General features: G+C 37.0%; 1 pseudogene; it reads left to right on the top strand.

Moving 5' to 3' along the window:
- Positions 1–7,066: 7,066 nt before the first annotated feature.
- LOC122054276 lies at positions 7,067–7,231 on the top strand (annotated as a pseudogene).
- The last annotated feature ends 7,297 nt before the right edge of the window (positions 7,232–14,528 follow it).

The following is a 14,528-nucleotide window of genomic DNA, read 5'->3' as shown; positions in this document are numbered from 1 at the left end:
AAAATCGTCAACTTAATATATAATCCCTTTAGGACAGCGATACAAGATCAATATAAAAGAATTTAATTTTGTAGAGGACATAACTTTTAACTCAAAATTTTTAATCAAACTCTGTTAGTGCTCATCGCATAGAATTGAAAAAACTACGTACGTTTATTATGAGATACTCCTAACGCTAAATTCCAAGCCCAAAACTAGATTTTTTTTAAGCATCTCATGATTTTTTAAATTAGTTTTTATTTTATTAGTATTTAGAATATTTCTCATATTTATGGATTAATGTTTATATAAATTAATGTAATATTTTTATTAATTTTTTCTGTTAAGATTTTTTTTTTAACAGACGGCCCCAAAGACGGATAATATTTACCATAAAAATTCAAACTGTTATCTTAAAGGTTCCTATAAAACAGCCCCATAACTTTTAAAAGTTGATCAATTATAGGGGTATTTTACTTTAATACAGTGACATTTTATAAAAGCAGTAAAATGGATAATAGTATTATAAGTCCAGTTAGCTTACTAGTCTTGGGTGATCGGTCGGACCCTATAAAATTTTTTTACTGACTACTAGAGTAAATCTTAAGATTTCATATAGCAACACTCCATGCCTTAACTACTGCACCGCTCTGAGGGGATATTAGTAAAAAAATGATAAATCCAGTTAGTCTCTTTGACTACATCTCGGGATAGGGGCGGATGTACTGGGGGCGGTGGCGTCTTACGATTGCCCCTGCGGAACAAAAAAAAAAATCGATGCGGTAAGAAGCTCTTCACAGGCACTCGTAGCAGCCGGAGAAAAAACACGAGGGTAAGTAGAGAAAACGAAGAGTCGAATAGATGAAGACCAGTTCTTTTTTGTAATTGTGAACCATGTGTCCATCCACGTGACACGTTTCCATATATATCAAGATTTATTTTTTATATTTTTTATTTATCTCTCTGTTTTTTTTTCCGCCGCTCACAAAACCTGTTGATCTTGCCTTTGTTTTTTCTCTCTGTCGAGCACCGACCAAAACGGCAAAGCCTTGCGCGGCTGCACCCAAAGGCTTTTTTTTCTCTCTGCCGAGTGCCAATCAAAACTACAAAGCGCCAAAGTCCAAAGGTAAAGCCTTCAGCCTTAAGTAAGTGGATTTTATTTTATTTTATTTTTTAATAATTGTTTGATTATTTCTTGATTACAATGTATGATACAATTAATAATTTAAAATTTTGATTGTTTAAATATTTAGTTGTTTTTTATATTTGATTGTTGGATAATTGAAAATTTAGATTTTGTATATTTAATGGTTGGATAATTTGTAATTTAGTTTTTTATAAACTCAAATATATAATTAGTTTTTTTATTAGCTGTTAGTTAATTGTAATTTGTGAAAGTTGATAATTTATGCTAAATTAATTTTATTTTTTTGAAAGAATTGTGTCGATGAATGATGTTAAATAATTTAATTGTGTTATTGTTAAATTGTTCACATAAAGTCACTTTATGTTGATAATGTTTCCCTTCTATGGCTAGCTGCTATATCATTGTTGCAGCTATTTCGACGGCTAGCTTCTACAACGTTGTAGCAGTTACTTGGAATGTTAACTACTACAACGGTGTAGTAGCTACTTTGACAGTTAACTGCTACTAACGTTGTAGCAGTGACTTCGACTGCTAGCTGCTACAACATTGTAGCAGCTACTTCGACAGGTAACTACTACAATGGTGTAATAGCGCAGCTACTTCGACAAGTAACTACTACAATGATGTAATTGCTAACTAAAATGTTAACTATTATAATGGTGTAGCATCAACTTGGATGGCTAGCTGCTACAACGTTTTAGCAGCTATTTCAATGGGTAGCTGCTACAACATTATAGCAGGTACTTCGATGGGTAGCTGCTACAATGTTGTAGCAGCTACTTGGAATGTTAACTGCTACAACGGTATAACAGTTACTTTGATGGATAGCTGCTACAACATTGTAACTGCTACTTGGAATGTTAACTGCTATAACACTAAAGCAGCTACTTCGACGACTAGCTGCTATAACGTTATAGCAACTACTTTAATGGTGTAGTAGCTACGACGCTGTAGCCTGTAGTAGCTACTTAGACGCATAGCAGTTACACCGTTGTAGCAGCTACTTTGATACCCCAAATAACTTTTTCTTACCATTGTTTTGTTCTATAATTTGCTGGAAACTTGCCCAACATTATTTTCCATAAACCATTCAATGGTAAGTCTTTTATATTTATGTTATAATTTTCTCTAATCCTAATATAAATTATCATGCACCGCCAGAGAATGTTAACTGCACGTCGGCAGAAGTGTAGAATCGTTGCGCTAGAGGGGGTGAATAGTGCTCATGGCTAATTCATTTTGAAAATACGATTGGAGATAATGCAACGAAAAGAAATAAATAAGGAAAAACAAACACAACTAACACAGTTTATTTTTACTTTGTTTGAAGTCTGTGACGACTCCTACTCCAAGGCCCGAGATCGTTGATCACTTTCGTTGAGTAATTCACTATCAGTTCGGCAAATCTTTACAAAGACGAATACAATGGATTTATAATTTATGTGCAGTAATTAAAAGTATACCAACAACTTCTAGGGATCTGGAAGGTTGTGCTTTCAGTTGTTGGAGTCGTGTTACTTTGTCGTCGGTGTTGTGTTGTTCGGTCGTCTGAGCAGGATCACTCATTTATCAGAATTGTGTCATGGAGTCGCAGGAACATCTTTGGAGCAACGCGCAAGAAAGCAATCGCGAATGCAAGTTGTGTCTCTGGCTCTTAGTTGAATGTTGTTTATATAGGCTGTTCCGAGCACCTGGATCCCTTCCGAATGCTTGGACCGTGATGCTAGCCAGTCCAATCAGTGCGCTCCAATCTGACAACAAGATAAGTATTGACATTCTGGGCGCCTAAACTAGATCCAGGCGCTCGGACCCCTTCCGGTCGTCCGGACTGACTTTTTCAATAACTTATTTTCCTACAAAATAAAGTTAGTCTAGGCAGTATAAAATATATGTAAATTATTAATTTAACAGCCTCTAACTGTCCGGTTCTGATTTTGAGTTTCGCTGAAACTCTAGGTTAAACCGACGCCTACTGTTCCCTCCTCAGGGGAATGCGTCCTCACCTACTCCTCTAAGGAGAGTTTACCTTTTTGCCGGACCGGTCCTCTAGACCATTTGGACTTTTGCTCAACGTCCGAGACTTCAGGTCTTCATGCTGAACGTCCGCTCCATGGCTCATCCAGACTTCCACCTGGTTCGCGATCACCAGGATTTTCACCTAGAGTCCCCGACTAAGATTTTACCTAAAGTGGTCAACCTGCCAAGACTTCGTCTTGCCTAACCGCAGATAGGACTTTCCAGCACCTAGGGTTACCTCCTCATAGGATATCCCACCTGCCTAGAATCCACTAGGACTTTTGCCTACAAACACTTAGAACTTTCCTACAAGCTCATTCAACCTTGTTAGACAACAAGTAACCTTAATTTTGGACTCTTTGCCATAATCAAAACTTAGCTTCGATCATTTGGTGCTCCCTACACCAATAATCTCTCCGTTTTTTATTATGACAACCTGGTTCAAAGTTAAGTAAAATATAACAATAAAATATAGAACTTAAGCATCCAAATAACTTATGCATAAGTAAAATAATTTGACAAAAAAAATTCCCTTATGCTCCCCTTAATCAAAGGTTATATGTTTAACTTAACTTTAATCTTTCTCTTCCCCTTTGACATATATCAAAAAGATACTAAGTGAGAGAAAAAAAATTTAGTTGTAAAGATAGTTAAAAAAAATTAATCTCTTTCAAGTTCTCCCTTAAATAACCAATTTTAGTTTTGAGAGGAATTTAAAACACTTAGTTAAGTTTTTAGCAAAGAAAACTTTTAAAATCTTTAAGGCTTAAGCAGTTTAATTATCTTTTAGAAAGAATTTGATAAAAGCCTTTAGTTAAATCCTTTAACCAAATACGTTAGATTTAAAAAAATTTGACTAAGTACTTAGCTAAAAAAAATTCTTTTAAAAATTTAACTAAAGATTTTCTTTTAAAAAAATTTAACTAAATACTTAGTTTTAGAAATATTTTCAAAATTTATCTTAATATTTAGCTTTTTCAAAAAACTTTAAGTTTTGAAAATTCCATGTAAAAATACTTAGCTAAGAAACTGATTTCAAATACTTAACAATACTTTATCAAATACTTACCTTTATCAAAACTTAATTAATTACTTAGCTTTTTAAAAAAAACTTTGTTAAGTACATAAAAACTTAGTTAAATATATTTTTTTCAGATAGAAATATTTGAACTTCCTTTTTCAAAAATGTTAAAAGTTGTTTTTCAAAAATGATTAGACTTTCTTTTTCAAAAATAGTTAAACTAAAAAATATTGAACTTCTTTTTAAAAATACTTTGAAATTTTTTGAAGAAATCTATTTTAAAATTTTGAAAAGAATACTTTAAATTTTGAGAAAATATTTTTTAATTTAACTTGAGTTCTTTCACTTCCCTTTATCAATGTCAAAAAAAATTAAAAGAATTATTTAAGTTTTTAGGGTCCTAGAGTTCAAGTAAACAAAATAACATAAAAGTAATTATCTATTTTTCTGATTTTTCATCTCACCCTTTTTAGATTATCAACCATGTGAATATTATGGGTGATAGTGAGATGGTGAGAATTTTGGAAAAAATAAACTTTAAAAATATTTAAATTTTGAATTTTAAAATCTTTAAGTTTGAATTTTAAAAATATTAAATATTAAATTTTAAAATATTTGAGTTTGAAAAATATTGAATTTTGAATTTCAAAAATATTGAATATTAAGTAAGAAAGCCCTCCTTCTTGCACATGAGAAAAAGGATGAAGAAGAAGTTGGGCTAATGAGTTAGCTAACTTAAATATATTATCAAATATCAAAAAGGGAGATTGTTAGTATAATCGACCTCTGATCAAAATTAACTATATTGATCAAGCTCGGGTTGACTCGAGTTAAGGTTTTGATATTTGATCAATATGTTAGTAAGATGTCAAATATGTCAAGGTTAACCGAATACTTGACAATATCAGAAGTCCAACAGTGAGTTGGCATGAGAAGTCAAGTAAATAAGGTCGACCAAACTTTGACTAAAGGTGGGAAGTCTAACGGGAAGTTGGCAAGAGAAATCCAAGTGGATCACGGTTGACCAAACACTTAGTGATCGGAGATGGTGGAAGTCCAAGTGAGTCATGTAGTACTGGACACTTGGCATGAACGAGAAGTTTAAGTGGATCACGGAGGACCAGACACTTGGCATAAGAACTAATGTACAAGTGGATCAAGGTTGACCAGACACTTAGTGATCAGAAATCGAACGAGAAGTTGGCAAGAGGAAAGTCCAAGTGGATCAAAATTAACAGGATACTTGGTGATTGGAAGTCCAACGGGAAGTTAGCATAACGAAGGTCCAAGTGGGCGAGGGTTAACCGAACACTTGGTGATCAGAAGTCCAACAAAAAATTAGCAAAAGAAAAGTCCAAGTGGGTCACAGAGGACCATACATTTGGCATGAGTTAGAAGGTCAAGGTCAGTCATATGCTAGGCAACAGCAAAGTATTGGTAGGTTTAAGTCAACCGGATACTAGGCAATGATGAAGTCCCAATAGATCAAGGTTGATCAGATATTGGACAACGAAAAATCTCAACAAGTCAAGGGTGACCAGATGTTGAGTAAAGAAAGTCTTAGTAGGTTGAAATCAATCAAATATAAAAAAAAAAAACATGAATTCAACCTCGAAAAACATGAAATCAATGTTAAGAATCTATTAGTAGGAACTAGTAATCAATTGGCAAATTCTAAATCTAAAATTCTGAATTTGTTGCTTAGCCAATTGATTAGACAATCAATTGGCAACTTATTTAGCAACCAATAGAATACTATTAGTACAATTGATTGACCAAGTAAAATAGTTGCTATGTAGGTTTAAATGATTGGAATTGACATGACAACCGATTGATGAGTATCAATCGATTGGTTGGCATAAATGCTGCAGCATTTGAGTAAAGTCAATTGATTGGTGACTAAAAAAACAATCTTTAAATGAGAGTTTAAAGGAAAATAGGCAGGGTCGATTCTTAGCAGATTAAAAGTGAAGTACTACCTCCGGCCGCCGGCTGGTCGCCGACCGCCGTCGTTGGTCGCCGACCGCCACCATCGTCGTCGCCGCCGCTGGTCGCAATCGTCGTCGGTCGTCGGCTGGCCGCCGGCCGTCGGTCGCCGGCCGACACCGCCGCCGGTCGTCAACTGGTCTTCGGCCACCGCCGCCGCTGGTAGCCGGCCTTCACCGGTCGTCGGCCGTTGATGACCACAAGCTCCGACAAAGGTGCAACGATCGTCGGTAGAAGTCACAGGATATTTTTGTCATTTTAAAATAATATGAATTACATTCCTTATAAAAAATAATGGATACCAAACAAAAGAATATAATCATCCTTATAATCAAAGATTAAATACATTATATTATCAAACATAGTAATGTAATCAAAATTATATTACATTACATTAGAAATTTAATTACATTACACGCTTGATTATAATACACCTAACCAAACATAAAATCTTTAAATTTAGATTTAATATAAAGGAACATACAATTAACCTGGTTTTTTTTTTTCATCCACATTCTAGTTTTTTACTTCATATATATATATATATATATATAAAACTAATGTACATATGGAATCAAGAGATTTTGTCAAGAAATATTATACATTTAGCTTAATATTATACATCCCACTAAAATTGAATCGACTGTGTATTGATTGATTTTTAAATTGATTAACTCGATGGATTAACAAATTAATTATTTTTAAAATAAAAAAATATTATTTTAATAAAAACTATAGATTTAATAAAAATAATAAAAATCTTAATTTTTTATTATTAATAAAAAATGATTTAACAGATTTAATCAAAATTTAAAATTCATAAACAAATTAAATTGATTTAATAAAGATTAAACAGATCGAATTTGATTTGATCGAAAAACTTCTATAAATAACTTGGGCCGGTGACATTAGGATGCATATCTCGGCTTTTTCATTAAGATCAAGTGTAGTATCTGTTCTTATCAGTTCATTATCTGAAATAAAAAATTAAATTAATTTTGATCCGGACGACAGATCAAATGGACCATCGAGTTGAGCGAGTTCGACATACAGTATCATTCGCGAACAATTATCAAAACACAAGTCTTAGCTGATTTTGTTATCGAGATCCAAAACTCCGAGTTGGATGCGACTTAGAAGGTCTATGTAGATAGTTCATCCACCCAATAAGGCAGCAGGATTGACATCCTATTGATATTGTCGCGGGAGGATAGGGTGCAATTGTCCATACAGTTGAATTATTGATATACAAATAACGAAACTGAATAAGAAGCCCTGATAGCTGGCTTGCAGGCAGCTCAACATGTAGGAGCAATCAGAGTCCTCATTCGCTTGGATTCTCAACTGGAAGCGCAGCAACTATTAGGCTTTTTGAGATAAGTAACACTCGGCTCAGGCTATACACCGAGGTTTTCGAAAAGTTAAAAGCCAGTTTTCAAGAAGTAGTTATGCAGAAGACCCCTAGTCAGATAATTAGGCAATTGATGAGCTAGCTAAGTTAGCCAGTTCGTTATCATCGATCGTGATAATCCAGTCAGTCGAGTAGGTCTCACTGGTGGCACACATCGTAGGATGGACGGAATGACTTTCCCGAGCGACTGGAGGACACCATTGATAGAGTTCCTCCAATTGAGCGTCACACCAACCGATCAGGAAGAAACTCGCTTATTGAAAAAGAGGGTCGGACGGTTCACCATGGTCGGGGATCAGCTATACAAAAGAGTTTTCTCAAGGCCGCTGCTCAAGTTTGTCAGATAGAAGGACATTGAATACATCTTGCAGGTGGTTCATCAAGGCTCCTATAGTAGTAACCTGGGCTGCAGATCACTAGCCCGAAAAGATCCTGTTGGTGGGATACTTTGAGCTCACATTGTAAGATGATGTCACTTGGACAGTGGGTGCTTACTTGTCGTGTCAAAAGTATCATAACATCTTGCACTGATTCACTGAGGAGATGAAAGTGTCTACGATATCTTGTATGTTCGACCAGTGGGGCATGGACATCGTTGGACTGACTCCCATGGCGACCAGACAATGAAGATTTCTACTCGTGGTAGTAGATTATTTTTTAAAATGAGTGGAGGTCAAGCTACTAGCCAAGATAACCGAGCATATGGTCATCAAATTTATATACCAAAATATCTTGTGTCGATTAGGCATTCCTCGTCAGCTCGTCTATGATAACAGAAGACAATTCGCAGGACGAAGGCTTAAGGAGTGGTGTGAAGGCTATGACATTACATAGGCTTTCACTTCAGTGGCTTACCCCCAGAGTAACGTTCAGGCGAAAGTCACCAATAGGGAAATCCTTAGAGGATTACGAGCTCCGCTCAACCACGCTGGAGGTTGTTCGGCCAATGAACTTTTCAACGTATTGTTGGCTCATCGTACCACACCAAGAGAGGCAATTGGCGTTATCCCATTCCATCTGGTGTACAGAGGTGAGGTAGTGATTCCAGCGGAAGTCAGAGTAGAGTCCAAACGGGTGCAGCTCTACGACGATGGAAATGCCAAGTAGAGACTCATGGAACTCGACCTGGTGGATGAAGCGCGGGATAAGGTCGTCATCTAGCTCATGACATACAGGCAACGCATGAAGTAGAACTACAACCGAAGGGTGATCCCAAGGACATTCTAGGTCGGCAGCTTGGTGTAGAAGAGAGCGAAGTCGATTGGCGATGTCACCAAACTTGAAGCCTCGTGGGGAGGACCCTACAGAGTCATTTAGAATCTCCTCTCTGGAGCCTACTACCTACAGAACGAGGGCGAGAGAAGACTTGAACGGCCTTAGAGCACAAACCATCTCCAACCTTATAGGGTCGGGCGAGAGCCGCATGGTTAAATCCAGATAAAATTGTATCAACGTATATCCTGTAAATGCAGGTGAACAATGAATAAAATTCACAAGTGCCCCAAACTCTTGCATCGATTAGCTAAGTTAAAAGTCGAGCGGCGACTATAAACCCTCGTCTACGTTAATAATCAAACGATGTCTATAAACCCTCATCTACGTCAATAGTCGAGCGGCGATTATAAATCCTAGTCTACGTTAATAGTCGAGTGATGACTATAAACCTCATCTACATCAATAGTCGAGCGGCGACTATAAATCCTAGTTTACGTCAGCAGTCGAGCAACGACTATAAACCATCATCTATGTCAACAGTCGAGTGGTGACTATAAACCCTAGTCTACGTCAGTAGTCGAGCAGCGACTATAAACCCTCGTCTATGTCAATAGTCATGCGGCGGCTATAAACTTATGTCTACGAATCAACAGTCAAGCGGTGGCTATAAACTCAGAAGTCGACGACCACAGTCGAGCGGCGTCTATAGACCCAAGATTAAAATTAGTGACAAGTCATGTGGCAATTATGGGCACCAGTCCTACTGTCGATTGTCAGATAGGATTTTCAATTACTAGGACGAGCGCAAGCATGAGAAGTCATACTTAGAAAATTTTCACATGGCATTACAAGATGGTTAAAACACCGGGTAGCTTCACGGGAGTTGAATGGTGATGCATCGAAGGACACTGCAAAGTATAACAATAGCAGAGAAGCATCGGACGATCGTAACTTTATTGACACTTAGAAAATTTTTTACAAAAATGCAGGAGGGCAAAACGTTGGCAAGAAACTAGAAGAAGAGCTACTCTAAGTCAGCAAAAAGCTTCCTCATGGAGAGAAGTTAGGAGCTCATCCTTCCGAATGGACTCAATGGTAATGTCGACAAATAAGTGGCCGCCATCTTTCAGCTGTTGGATGGTGCTCACTATGCTCAAGTCAAATAGCCACAGAACCCGATCGGAGAAGAGTTGGTTGAAGCCCTCTGAGCGAAGATAGATGGCCCAGAAGTCCTCAAGCCAGGCAGGTGTTGGAATCCCGAGGTTGTTTTGATGTGATCAAACAAGTTAAGTTAGGTCTTGTTGGTTTTTGATCCCTGTATCTAAGTGTACAGGAGCTTAGGAGCACAGGAAGTCGAGCGGAAGATACGGCTAGCGAGAAGGACGACACGGGAGAGAGCCGAAGGGCTCGATGCGCATGAGAGACAACATGTCGCGGAAGAGTACACCGATGGACGAGACGAACGTACGCGACGTTTGAGGGACGAGAAGCCGGAGCGGAAGCTTTCTCGAGAAGAAGATTGAAATTAGTTTCGGGGTGAGCCTTATTTTGGTTGGCTAAAATCACCCAAGCGAGCGGAGTCGGAGTGGAAGACCCGGACCAAGGCGAGCAGCACTGGAGCAGAGGGCCCGGACCGTAAAAAGTCAACAGAGTTGATTTTAAGGGTCCGGGCATCCGCAAAAAGTAGGACATGTGGCACCTAGTGATAGGGAAGCATTAATAGGGCTTAATTAAAAGGCATGGGTGGTGTTCTCAACAATAATGACAAGAGATTTGCACATTCTTCAAGAAATTGGGATGGCGTCAGCAACCACTTCCAAGAGCTCGTCCGAGAAAGCGATGAGATGTGAAAACTTGCTAAGTGTCACTGCTAACCACCCCGATTGGCATAGAGTTCTGACCAAGAGGTAGCCGATCGGCACAGGGCTCCACCCTCGGTTCAAACAGAAACAGTCGAGCGACGACCCTAATACCCATGTCTGTGAGTGGTAGTCGAGCAGTGCACCTAATCCCAGAATGTCCGATCAGCCGTGAGGACCACCAAAGACACTACTCGTCCAATTAGTCGGACTTACAGGTTCCTTCGACTAGACTTGAGGAGAATGTTTGTGATACGACGATAAAGGGGGGTGTCCACTAAGTGCAGGTCAAGAGTGGAGATAGCAGCCTGCGTGGAGGTCAAAGTCGAGGAGGTCAATGTCAGGGAACCAACAGGCTCACCAAAGATGGGTCGAGCGGAGGTCTACTGCAGATGTCGATCGGACATGAAGTAGCTGATCGACAAGTAGCTTGTCCGAGCAAAGAGCTCGTACGACCAAGAGCACTATGGCAAGAACATCATATGCTTATCATGAAGCGGAGGAACGCTAAGGTGACCAGGGCGCTTGCCTGGTCGGGTGGAAACAATCAACTAAGCCAAGGGATTATGGAGCAAGTCGGCTGAGGTCGACAAGGCAGGGATACCCGACCGAGTGGCTCCCCAGCTTGATCAAACAGTGGGACCCCTTTCATATTCCTTAATATCCCTTTGGGAGACAATGTCGTCGACAATAAGGCATGATCAACAGGCGAATCGTACGACAGAAGATTCTACTGTCGCATTAGAAATTTGCATATCCTATTAAGGTATAATGTCATAGACACTTTCCAGCTGACAAGTCCTTTCATAGGACTGTTAGGGAAGCGTGCCTACGCCTTGAGGCATGTGCATATCACCCACTGAGACACTATATTAAGGGGGTTCATGTACCGGCGGAGGTATACGTTATTCACTATTCATGTTTGTGCTTATTGTTACTCTATTTCCATCTATCTTTTCAGTGACTAATTTGAACGTCGGATGATCAATGCCTTAGACCCCTTCCTTAACTTGACACTGATATTTTTATATTACATAATAGAGTGAGGTCTACGCATAGTTAATCCAGAGACTATAATTCCAATCAACCTACTTTATAATTTTCAGACAGGGTTGTTCGATGCGATCAACAACGATGAGAAGGCAAAAAGCAGTACTGCATGGAAGTCATTTCACCAATGTTTTAATAGCTAGCTAGTTTGATAGGTTAATGTTTATGACTAGTTCTATTTATAATGTGGGGGGAGCACGCCACCAGGCTGACAACTAATTTGCTTCCAATTTGGATTTTTATTTTTTAGAAAGAAAATTTAATAATAAAAGAACACATTTAGTATTATATTTACTACGTGACTATTTTTTCCCATCCATATTAGTTTTATATTTAGAAGAAAAATATTAAACTAACGCGCCTATTATTACTAAACAACTGTACTTGCTAAATTGAAGAAATTTATCTTAATTGAATGAAATAAAATAATATGGCTAATAAAAGTATTCCTTATATGTTAGTGAAGGATGCCCAATTTTAATTAAACTATTTAATATGACTAGCTATAATTAACAGTGAAAATATAATTTAAATTTCTTTAAAATATTTTAAAATTAATTATTTGTAATTATGCTCTTTCATTTTAGTGTTTACTTAAAATTCATGATCTTTCATTTAGAAATTCAATCCATTTACCTTTAATTTTCATCTTAAAAATTTTAATTTAATTAAAAATATATATATAAAAAATAGCCAGATGATCATGTGTTAGAAAAACTGGACAAAATCAAACCCATTCCTTCATTTCTTTTCAGATTAATATTCATTTTTCCACAAAGAAATTAAACATCTCAAAAAGGATTCGGCATATCCCTTTAAGAAGCTAGCCATTAATTATTAATGGCGTGAGCAACAGCAGAAGTTCTCAGTGCAACTGGTAGGAGCATTCAAATGAGCATCAGCGCACACAACGATGCAGTCATCAACAACGTCGCAAAAGCTTTCATAAAAGCAAACTTCGCCTGCAAATTAAATTTCACGAACATAGTGCAACTCAACATGAATTAAATTAAACAATATCGATCTACTTTTAATTAGTTTAGAAATTAATCTAATAACTAATCAATACGTGCGCTACCCGTACCAGTAGTGTTATTGGGGAGAATATCAGATTTGGCGACCACGAAGGAGGAGAGAAGAAGGGCGACGATGAAAAGGAGAAAGCAGTAGTGCTTGGAAGCCATTTCTTGTTTCTTAAAAACTAGTTCGGTAGAATATTTAAAAGATTGTGATGATCAATTATAATTATAGTGCGGGGAGGAAATCTTAAATGGAACCTTCTTCAACTTTTATTGTGCGTTAATAATCTTCCAATTTAGAATTTTATTTTTTTAAAAAATAAAATTCTAAATTGGAAGATTATTAAGAACGTACAATTAACCTGATTATTTTTCTCATCCATATTCTAGTTTTAACTTTATATATATATATAATAATGCACATATTAGTTAACTATAAAAGATCTCACGAGATTTAGGGGGCGTTTGATTTAGGGGAATAAGAGTGAGGAATGAGAATGAGAATCATTGATTATCATTGTTAATGTTTGGATTATAGGAATTTGAATGCAAATAAGGGAATGAATCCTTGAAATTGGGTAATAACTCAATTCCGTACCTCCCCTTCAATGAGTCGTTACCCTATTTTCATCAATCAAAATATTCCCTTATTCCAAAAATACCCTTGATCTAAAATTAAAATTTTCTTCCTTAATACCAAATATCAAAATATATTTATTTATTTTTTCTTTCATATCACTTCTCTCTCCTTGTTCTCTCTCATCATATTTTCTCTCTCATCATTTTATCACACACTTTCTCTCTCCTTAATCTCTCCTATCACACTCTCTTTCCTCTTTTTTCTCATTACACTTTCTCTCTCATCATACTTTCTCTCTTCTCAATCTCTTCCATCGCACTCTCTTCCTTATTTTTCTCTCATCATACTTTCTCTCTCATCATACTTTCTCTCTCCTCAATCTCACCCATCACATTATCTTTTCTTTTTTTTTCTTATCACACTTTCGCTCTCATCATGCTTTCTCTCTCCTCAATCTCTCTTGTCACACACCCTCTTTTTTTCCTCAACACACTTTCTCTCTCATCATACTTTCTCTCTACTCAATCTCTCCCATCACACCATTGCTCTCTTTTTTCCTCATCACACTTTCTCTCTCATCATATTTTTTTCTCTCTTTAATCTCTCTCATCACACTCTCTCCCCTCATTTTCTCATTACATTTTCTCTCTCTTCATCCTCTCCCATCATACTTTCTCTCACATCATATTTTCTCTCTCATCTTCTCTCATCATGATCTCTCCTATCACACTCTCTTTTCTTATTTTCTCTCATCACACTTTCTCTCTCTTTATTCTTTTTCACCACATTTTCTCTCTCATCAGACTTTCTCCCTCATCATTCTCTTTCATCGTATTTTTCTCTCGCATCTAATTTTTTCTCTTATTTTCCTTTAAGGGTAAAAAGGAAAATTTTGATTTATTCCGATAGAAAATATGCAACTAACCAAACATTGTTTTTAAGAGTGATATTCATGCTCATACTCATTCCATTCCACAATACAATGATTCTCATTCCGATTCCTATTCCTAGAAAAGAACCAAACGCCCCCTTAATGCTCATGTTCACTCACTTTACCTCCTATTAATAATTTAGATATATATGGAATCCATAGATTTTGTCAAGAAATATTATGCATTCTACTATTTATGTTGGGTTTTTTGGGCCGCGAAAACTGCTTTTTCGCGTCGCGGAAACCCCGAAACTCCCTAGCCAACGGATCCGTGCAAAGAAAAAATTTTCGAAAAACTACGAGTATGAGTTTAC

The sequence above is a fragment of the Zingiber officinale genome, chromosome 3A (assembly GCF_018446385.1).
Source record: "Zingiber officinale cultivar Zhangliang chromosome 3A, Zo_v1.1, whole genome shotgun sequence".
In the NCBI taxonomy this organism is placed as follows: domain Eukaryota; kingdom Viridiplantae; phylum Streptophyta; class Magnoliopsida; order Zingiberales; family Zingiberaceae; genus Zingiber; species Zingiber officinale.
The sequence above is the reverse complement of the archived record's forward strand: the minus strand, read 5'-3'. Positions and strand labels throughout refer to the sequence as shown.